The sequence below is a fragment of the Chionomys nivalis genome, chromosome Y (assembly GCF_950005125.1).
Source record: "Chionomys nivalis chromosome Y, mChiNiv1.1, whole genome shotgun sequence".
NCBI lineage: Eukaryota > Metazoa > Chordata > Mammalia > Rodentia > Cricetidae > Chionomys > Chionomys nivalis.
In genome coordinates this window covers 72,348-81,899 of record NC_080113.1, presented here as the reverse complement: position 1 = coordinate 81,899, position 9,552 = coordinate 72,348, and the positions used below count along the sequence as shown (strand labels likewise).

At 44.0% G+C, this 9,552-nt stretch overlaps 1 long non-coding RNA gene across 1 annotated transcript; it reads left to right on the top strand.

The window, feature by feature from the left end:
• The first annotated feature begins 5,174 nt into the window (after positions 1-5,174).
• LOC130868868 (uncharacterized) lies at positions 5,175-8,786 on the top strand. The gene is made up of 3 exons (XR_009056586.1): positions 5,175-5,242; positions 5,409-5,568; positions 8,408-8,786. It is a non-coding gene; the product is annotated as an uncharacterized LOC130868868 (long non-coding RNA).
• The last annotated feature ends 766 nt before the right edge of the window (positions 8,787-9,552 follow it).

Genomic DNA, 9,552 nt, shown 5'->3' with positions numbered 1-9,552 from the left:
TAGAAGCTGCTTTGGTCGATGGCAGGGCAGAGTACAGCCAGGCTGGAAGAGCAATAGAGAGTGTGGGTGGAGTCAAGGAGACAGCATGTAGCTGCCAAAGGAGACAGATGTCTTAGCCTTGCCAGTAGGCCATGGCCTCGTGGTGATGCATAGATGAATAGAAATGGGTTAAAGATGTAAGAGCACGCTAGAAATATGTATGAGCTATCAGCCAAACAGTGTTGAAATTAATATAGTTTCTGTGTGATTATTTGGGTCTGGGCGGCCAGGAACGAACAAGCAGCCTCCACTTTCACGTGAGTCATTGTTCTTTCTCCAAGTTCAGACCAAGGAAGACAGAAGGGCATCTTCTAACCACGGTGTCTTATTGTGAATTCCTCCACTCTTATATGCATTTCTGATGAGCAAGACAGCATAAGCTGTGTCACATGAGTTCAGGAGAGCTGAACTGTGGTGCTGTTGACTTAATAGCTGTGGTTTTGCTCCGCTACAGCTAGGCATCGCTTCGGACTCTGAGCACCAGATTGGATTACTGAATTGGTCAGGGCGGGGCTGAGCGCTGAAGCATGGTGACCAGATTTCATTTGCCATGGTTGATCCTGTTGGCCAACTCAACTGGATAGAGAGATGCCTAGGAGATTTGTAGATAATACCTCTCTGTGAACTGTGAGGTGTTTGTAAAAAAGAGTAACTAAGTCAAGAAGACCCTTTCCAAATGCCCGGGGTAAGCCTTTTCCACTCATATGCACTTGCCATGATGTCATGGACAAAAACGTATGAAACTGTGAGCCGGGGATGAACCTTCCTTCCTCAAGCTGTTCTATCGGGTGTGTGGATGATAGCAAGCTAACTAACACATCCTTCTTTGCTTCAGCGCACCCTCTTACACACTGCGCATGTCAGAGCCTCTTCAAATGGACAACCGACCAAGGTCTACGTGGTTAGTATTATTGGGGGACGCTGGGCATGGCCCCTCTGACTAGAGTCCCCCTTTAGACCACCATGCTTTTCCATCTATTAGCAATCACGCCCCACCTTCTGCAGCCTGCAGCCCCCTGGACATGTTGTGTCCCTTATGCCGACCATGTCATTCTGCATGTTCCCTGGGATTGCGTCAACCTTCACTGCACCTTTCCTTCTTGCTGCAGGAGCCTTGACTCATTTTTCAAGGCATGGTTTTCATGTCTTTCCTGTGCTTTTTTTCTAACCCCCCTCTCCCATCCTGATCATTCTGGCAGGAAGTAACTGCCATCTCCTTCTCCCTACACTTTCAAAGCCTGATTCTCTTCCTAGCATAGCGTTTATCACACAGATTCATCGTGCCACATGGCCTCATGGGATTTGCTTGCTTTCTGAAGTTTGCAACTTCATCATTTGTAGAATGGAAATAAAACCAGCCCATCCCTATAGGATCATTGTAAAGATGTGACACTTAGCTGGGTCTGGTGGCACATGAATTAATACTAGCTGCTAGCACTCCAGAGGCAGAGGCAGGTGGATCGCTATTGATTAGAGGTCAGTGTGGTCTCCATAATGAGTTCCGGGTCATTCAGTCAGAACTGTATAGTGGTACCCTGACTCAAAGGGGGCCAGTGAGACACTTACTAAACCCTTGTTTAGCACAGTGCTGGGAACACAGTAAGAACTTAATCGTTTTCTATTGTAATTTTCATAATTATTCATGCTTCGGAACAGTGGTAAAACATCAACTACTTGGCACTATTTAGATGAGGACAGTCACGCTTGCTGCTGACGTTTGTTTATTCACTCACATGTTTCTGTCCGTGTACACTCACATGATGTGCACGCAGAGCGCAGGAGGAGCTTGCGGGAATTTGAATCTCTGCCCTCCCTCCATGGGAGTCCTGGAACTAAACTCAGCTTGTCAAGCTTGGCAGCAAGTGCCTTTACTAAACCATCTTGACTGCCCATACATCTTTTTGGTTTTTTGAAACACGGTTTCTCTGTGTAGCTTTGGAACCTGTCCTGGAACTCTCTCTGTACATCAGGCTGTCTCCTGGGATTAAAGGTGTGCACTGTCACTACCTTGCCATCATTTCTTTTGAAAGCATCTTAAATTTTACCCTGCCTTCAGTAAAATTCTTAATTTTGAAAGACACAGAGAAGACTGCGGCTAGGTGCACTGTGAGAGAGTCTGTGTACTGCACACTGAGTCTCCTCTGGAAACGAAAGGGTCTTTAGGCTTCTCGGTCCCCGTCTTTCAATCTTTCCTCCTGCTGCAATGAAAACCATCTGGCATTTTGACAAACTAGAGGATAAAGACAGGAACAAGCTATGAACTGCTATTGAGGGCTGAAGATGTTTAATTTGTGTGCAGGAAAAAGCCCGATGAGGCTGCTTGTGTAGCAAAACGCAGCTACTTTCTCGTTCTCCCTCCTCGCTGTGCTTTGGCTGGTTCAGCACACTGTATGTGTGCTGTGGAGGTTGTAGGTGTTTGCAGGACACAACACTGGCTCTCATTTCTTTCCTGAATTGTGACAAAGCAGCAGCCAACTCAGATCCCTGTAGAGTGTGCTGATAAGACAAAGCTTGACTTACTCATTTGTTCCACTAACATTTGTTGAGTTCCTCTGATAGTCGAGATTATAGTGTGGTGGTTTGAACGTGATTGGCCCTCATAAGCTCATAAGGAGGCCACTGTTAGGAGGTGTGATTTGTTGGAATAGGTGTGGCCTTTTTGGATGAAGTGTGATTCTATGGGGGCCCAGTGTTTCACATGACTGAGGGTGGGGAGGGTGAGGTTGTTTAAACTCAGTGATGCACCACGTTCACTGATGTCTCTTTTTACATGACCACCACATCCCCCTGAAGACCTTGGGATAATTAATCTGCTCTGCCAGCGTCACTGGATGCAGAGTCCCCTAGGAGATTGGGCCAGCCTGTTGCTGTGTCTGTGAGGTCATTTCCAGAGTGTTAGCTGATGGAGGAAGACTCCCCTCCTGAATGTGAGCAGCACATCCCGTAGACTGGTCTCAACAGGATAAAGGGGCAAAGAGGGAGCCAGAACATGCCAGCATCCCTTTGGTCTCTGTCCCTGACTTCTCTGACATGAGGTGAGCTGCTGAGAAACGCCTGCAGCTTCCCACAGTTCCTGGATCTTTCTTCAGTGTCTCCACTGAGAGTCGGCTGCACGGGCAGCTCTGCGACCTGCCGCAGCTATTTGCTTCAGCCGCTGAACACCCGCACTTCAGAAGCAAGAAGAGTCATCTAGCCGTTTGCTTGGAGTTCTTGTGGATTCCTTATTTTATATGAGGTCTCTGGCCTCGGCATTATCAACTTTTGGATTTGATAATCCTGGTGAGAACTGCCCTGTGCACTGGGGGCTGTTAACAATCTGGCCCAAGTGCACAGCACATTAGTGCCCTCCGACCACGTCACAACAAGCTACACTGTCTCAAGGCATTACTGAAGCCCCTTGTGGGTGAAAAGTCAACCCTAGCTATAAAACATCTTCCTTTACCAACAACCTATCTAGGACTTCAGGCTCTAACACTAGACACAGAGCCTACGGAGACATAAGAGAAGCCATAGTTGGAAAGGTCTAATCAAATAAGTCTTTCGTTGCATGGCTATGTTTCATGGTTCTACTTTTTGGGTAGACCCTGACTGGCAAGTCCCTTAGATCTGGTTGAATCCTCTGGGGTCTCCTGGACCATTTTATTCCTTTCATTATATATTTGTAAGAAAAACTCCCTCAATTAAGTCTACTGTAGCCCCCTCTCCTTTCCTCATACCCCACTGAGACCCACCTGTGTTGGGAGAGGGATAGTCTCTGCCATCTTCACATCCAAGTGAGAAGATGTAACTTGAGGGTGTGAGTTAATCTTTTCTTGTGTAGAAATGTTTGTCTGAGGGGTACAGGGGGATAAGAGAATAGTGAAGGACAGAGAAGGAAGGAGAAGAGAACATCGGGGAAGAAGAGAAAGGAGAGCAGCTGGAAAAAAGAAAAAGGAAGACAGTTGGGTAAAAAGCAGCAGACAGACAAATAAAATACAGAGTTAAGCTTTGGCCCTCAGATGAAGTTCCCGCATGTCTGTCGTCTGTCCAGCAGTTCACCTACTCTGCATCTCCTCTGTGTTTTCTCTGACCTGCTGGGGGCTGGGACCCGCACACTCCCCCTGTGGAGATGACTTCTGTGCTGCTGTGGTTGCCACAGCCTTTCTGAATTGAGGGCCAGGCTGCAGAGCCTTAAAAACAATGGGGAATTTATGCCTCTACTGAAAATTTGAGGCTGGAGAACAGCTACAGGCTGTTTTCAAAACCTTTGAACATATTTTATTGCATTTTTCCAAAAATAATTCCCATAGAAATATATCATATACTGTGAGCCAATAATTATTTACAGTTCACTTAGTCTCTAGTTCTAGAAAGCTAGGAAAATGTAGTGTTTTATGTAGTCATCAGCTAGGACCAAAGCTTTTATTTTCTGGTAGAAGTAGAAATCAATAATTTCCCTTGAGAAATTAGTAAGGGTGAGATTGAAGTATGATGAAATCATGTCTATTCATTGCATAGAGTCGTGAGCCTACCACTGAACCTGGCACTGTTATCTGGTGAGCATCCGGAAAGACAATCTCTGCCCATATGGAGCTTATGGTAGAGTAGGAGAAATGTTCACTACAGCAATAAAAATGGGAAGTTATGGGGCTGGAGAGATGGCTCAGCAGTGTGGAGAACTGGCTGTTCTTCCACAGGTCCTGAGTTCAGTTCCAGGCACGGTGGCTCACAACTGTCTATAGTGAGATCTGATGCCCTCCTCTGGTATGTAGACATACATGCGTTTAGAGCGTTCATATAAACAAATACATAAATAAATACATTTTAGGAAAACAGGAAGTTACAAGTTGTGTCAAGTTCTGCGAAGGAGCAGTCGGCAGTGCTCTAAGAGGCAGAGCATAGATGGTAAGGTGGGGACGCATGCTTCCTCAGAAGGGGGTGCTGGCTCCACACCTGGAGGAAGATCAGAGCGGCATGTGAGATGCGGACATTGAGAATCTGAAGCAGAGACTGGAGGAAGTTTTGACTTCAGAAAGCGGAAGGAATGAGAGTCCCTGGAGTCCAGGGAGAGGCCAGGAGGTGAGGCTGCCAAGCTAGGAAGGGAACACTTAGCTCAGGGAGTTTGAATTTCACTTATAGTTCAGAGTCACCCAGAGGGCTAAAGTTAGCTTCTCTGGAAAAAGGACGTTAACAAGGGAGCAGCCATTTGGTTCTGTGCAGAGAGGTAAACATCCCAAGCTCCAAGCAGCATTCCTAGTGGGTCCAGAGGACGTGAAGTCGCTCAGTGTGCTTGGAGTAGGGCAAGCACGGGGGGAGGAGGGCAATAGATAAACATTTATTTTTAATTATGTGTGTGTATTTGTGTGTGGATATGTACATGTGGGTGCAAGCACCTGGAAGCCGGAGACATCAGAGCCCCTGGAGCTGGAGTTAGAAGCATTTGGGAGCCACCTGACAAGTGCTGAAAACCAAGCATGGGTCCCCTGGAAGAGCAGTAAATGCTCTTAACTGCTGAGTCATCCCCCCATCCCCAAGACTCTGGCTTCAATTGTAAGTAAAACACATTTACAGGGACCGGGATCTGACTAACATTTTACAAGAATGATATATTATTTATTGATTATCATTGAGCTCTACATTTTTCTCTGCTCCCCTCCCTGCCTCTCCCCTCCCCTTCAACCTTTTCCCAAGGTCCCCATTCTCTCAATTTACTCAGGAGATCTTGTCTTTTTCTACTTCACATGTAGATTAGATCTATGTGTGTCTCTCTTAGGGTCCTCTTTGTTGTCTAAGTTCTTTGAGATTGTGATTTGTGGGCTGCTTTTCTTTGCTTTGTGTTTAAAAGCCTCGTATGAGTGAGTACATTTGATAATTATCTTTCTGTGTCTAGGTTACCTCACTCAAAATGATGTTTTCTAGCTCTATCCATTTGCCTTAAAATTTCGAGGTGTTATTTTTTTCTGCTGTATAGTACTCCATTGTGTAAATGTACCATGTTTTCCTTATCCACTCTTCGATCAAGGGGCATTTAGGTTGTTTCCAGGTTCTGGATATGACAAACAATGCTACTAGGAACACAATTGAACACATGTTCTTGTGGTACGGTTGAGCATCCTTTGGTTATATACCCAAAAGTGGTACAGCTGGGTCTTGAGGAAGGTTGTTTCTGAATTTTCTGATAAATCACCATACCAGCTTGGACTGTACCAGCTTGCACTCCTACCAGCAATGCAGGAGTGTTCCCTTTACCCCACAACTTTTCCAGCATAAGTTGTCATCAGTGTTTTTGATCTTGGCTCTTCTTATAGGTGTAAGATGGAATCTCAGATTTGTTTTGATTTGCATTTCTCTGATAATGTTGAACATTTCCATAAGTGTCTTTCAGCCATTTTAGATTCCTCTGTTGAGAGTTCTCTGTTTAGGTTTGTAATCCATTTTTTTGGATTATTTGTTCTTTTGATGACCAATTTCTTGAGTTCTTTGTATATTTTAGAGATCAGACCTCTGTCTGATGTTGGGTTGGTAAAGATCTTTTCCCATTCCGTAGGCTATCATTTTGTCTTGTGGACCATGTCCTTTGCTTTACAGAAGCTTTTCAGTTTCGGGAGGTCCCAATTATTGTTTCTCTCAGTGTCTGTGCTACTGGGATTATATTTAGGAAGTGGTCTCCTGTGCCAATCCGTTCAAGTTTGTTTCCCACTTTCTCTTCTATGAGTTTCTGTGTGGTTGGTTTTATGTTGAGGTCTTTGATCCATTTGGACTTGAGTTTTGTGCATGGTGGTAAATATGGATCTATTTTCAGTCTTCTACATGTTGATCCAATTATGCCAGCACCATTTATTAAATATGCTTTCTTTATCCATTTGATATTTTTTGCTTCTTTGTCAAAAATCAGGTGTTCTAAGGTGTGTAGATGAATATCCGGGTCTTAAATTTAGTTCCATTGGTTCTCCCGTCTGTTTTTATGCGAATACCAGGCTATTTTCAGTGCTGTAGCTCTGTAGTAGAGTTTGAAGTCAGGGATTAGGATGCCTCCAGAAATTCTTTTATTGTACAGGATTGTTTTGGCTATTCTGGGTTTTTTGCTTTTTCCATAGGAAGTTGAGTACCATTCTTTTGAGGTTGGTGAAGAATTTTGCTGGGATTTTGATGGGCATTGCATTGAATTTATAGATTGCTTTTGTTAAGATTGTCATTTTTACTATGTTAATTCTACCTACCCAAGAACATGGGAGATCTTTCCACTTTCTGGTGTCTTCTTCAATTTCTTTCTTCAGAGATTTTAAATTCTTGTCATACAAGTCTCCCACTTGTTTGGTTAGAGTAACTCCAAGATATTTTAGCTATTTGTGGTTATTGTGAAAGGTGATTTTTCTCTGATTTTTTTCTCAACCCATTTATCATCTGTGTAAGGGAGTGCTACTGATTTTTTTTAGTTAATCTTGTATCCTGTTACATTACCAAAAATGTTGATGAGTTGTAGAAGTTCCTTGGTAGAATTTTTGGAGTCACTTACGTAAACTATCATATCATGAGCAAATAGTGAGAGTTTGACTTCTTCTTTTCCAATTTGTATTCCTTTGATCTCCTTTTGATGTCTTCTTTTCTAGCTTGGACCTCAAGAACTATATTGAATAGATATGGAGAGAGTGGACAATCTTGTCTTGTTCCTGATATCAGTGGGATCGCTAGGAGATTTTCTCCATTTATTTTGATGTTGGTTGTTGGCTTGCTGTACATTGCCTTTATTATGATTAGGTATGTTCCTTGTATCCCTGCTCTCTCCAAGATTTTTATCATGAGGGGTTGTTGCATTTTGTTGGAAGCTTTTTCAGCATCTAATGAGATGATCATGTGGTTTTTATTTTTCATTTTGTTTATATGGTGGATTATGTTGATAGATTTACAAGAATGATATTTTGGCTGCTATAATCTACTACTGTGCAGCAATGGAAGCAGCAGAAAGGGTAGTCAGGAAGTCATAACTGAGGCCGGCTGATGAGGACCTAAATGGGAAGGGTTACAGTAGACATGGACAGACTCTGTACTTGGATGGTAAAAGCTGTGGACTTGTGGTAGACTGGCTAGGGATAGAATTAACACAAAGATGGACTTCTGACAGACTTCCAAGCAGAAGATCAAGTTTGAGTGGGGTCACTAGCTAGTTTGGGACATGCTAAATATTAAGACATCTTCCAGGCATTGGAGTTCCCAGTGAAATAAACAGCTGGCTATGAGTCTAGGAGATGGGGAAACACTACATTTGGATGCACACATTTTAGCATGCCCGCACACAGAGATATCTAAAATCATGAAAATGGGTTTACTGAGAAGAGTGTAAGGACAGACAATATGAAGTATGATGAACCCATGTGATTCTTCATTCCAGGGGAAACGGTGAGGAGACTGTGGATGGCTGGCAAAGCACAAGTTCCTAAAGCCAAATGGAGAACACATCACAAGCCCAGTGGAGCCACCAATATGGAAAGAGACATCAGGACCAACAGCTACTGGATTTAGCAATGCAACAATCACTGCCGACCTGAACACAAGCTGTCTGTTTACACAGTGCATCCGCAGAGATGGGAAAAGGAGCCATAGGAGGCAGGAAAAGTACTTTCAGGGTGTTCTTCTCTAAAGGATAGGAGAAAATGAGGTACTAGCTGTGACAGTGGGGTTGACATAGGTATTTGTTTGTATAAGATGACGTGTCGTTTTTGCAATGGGAATTGTGACAGTTGGTCTTGCTTGTCAACTTGCTCAGATTAAAAGAACCTAAGAGATTAGTAAAGCACCACTCTGTGTCTGTCTGTGATGATGTCCTCAGAGAGGGTTAGCTAAGAGGGCATGACTCCCAGATATGGGTGACACCCAATAGGCTATGAGTCCCAAGTAAAATAAATAAAGGATATAGGGGGCTGGTTCATTCAGGCACAGACTTTCTAGTTCCTGGCTCCCTTGTCAACTGGCTGTTCCTCAAGTGGAGTTTCCTCCACCCTAGCTTTCTTCCATGATAGTTTTGCCTCTCCACAGGCCCACAGACAAGAAACCAGCTGTCCATGGATTGAGTCATGAACAACGAAACAAAAACAAGACTTCCTCCCTTAAGTTATTTCTGTTGGGTAGCTTTCCCTAGCAATAAGGAGTCTCACACAAGAATAAGCCAAGAATGTAAGGCTGGGACTTTGACAGAAGAGGGAAAACTGGCTGTGGGCAAAGGCAACACTGTTCATAGACATCAAGAGAAAGAAGGGTCCATGGGACACTTGCTTGAAGGAGTACACAGAAGTGTCTTTTCTGATCGCTCCTTTCTTCCTTGTGAAATACACCATTGGCTGAAGGTGTGGATAGGGAAGGAGGATGTGGAAGAGTGAGAAGAGCAATTGTCATGCAGGAGAGTTCAGGACACAGGTAGAAATACTAGCGAGGGAAGCGCCATCCATCAGGAGAGCAGCATGAGGGTTGTATGTAATGTTCTATTTTCTCTGACCGTTTTCCAGGTAGCATACAGGCAGGTGCAGCGCAGACACCAAT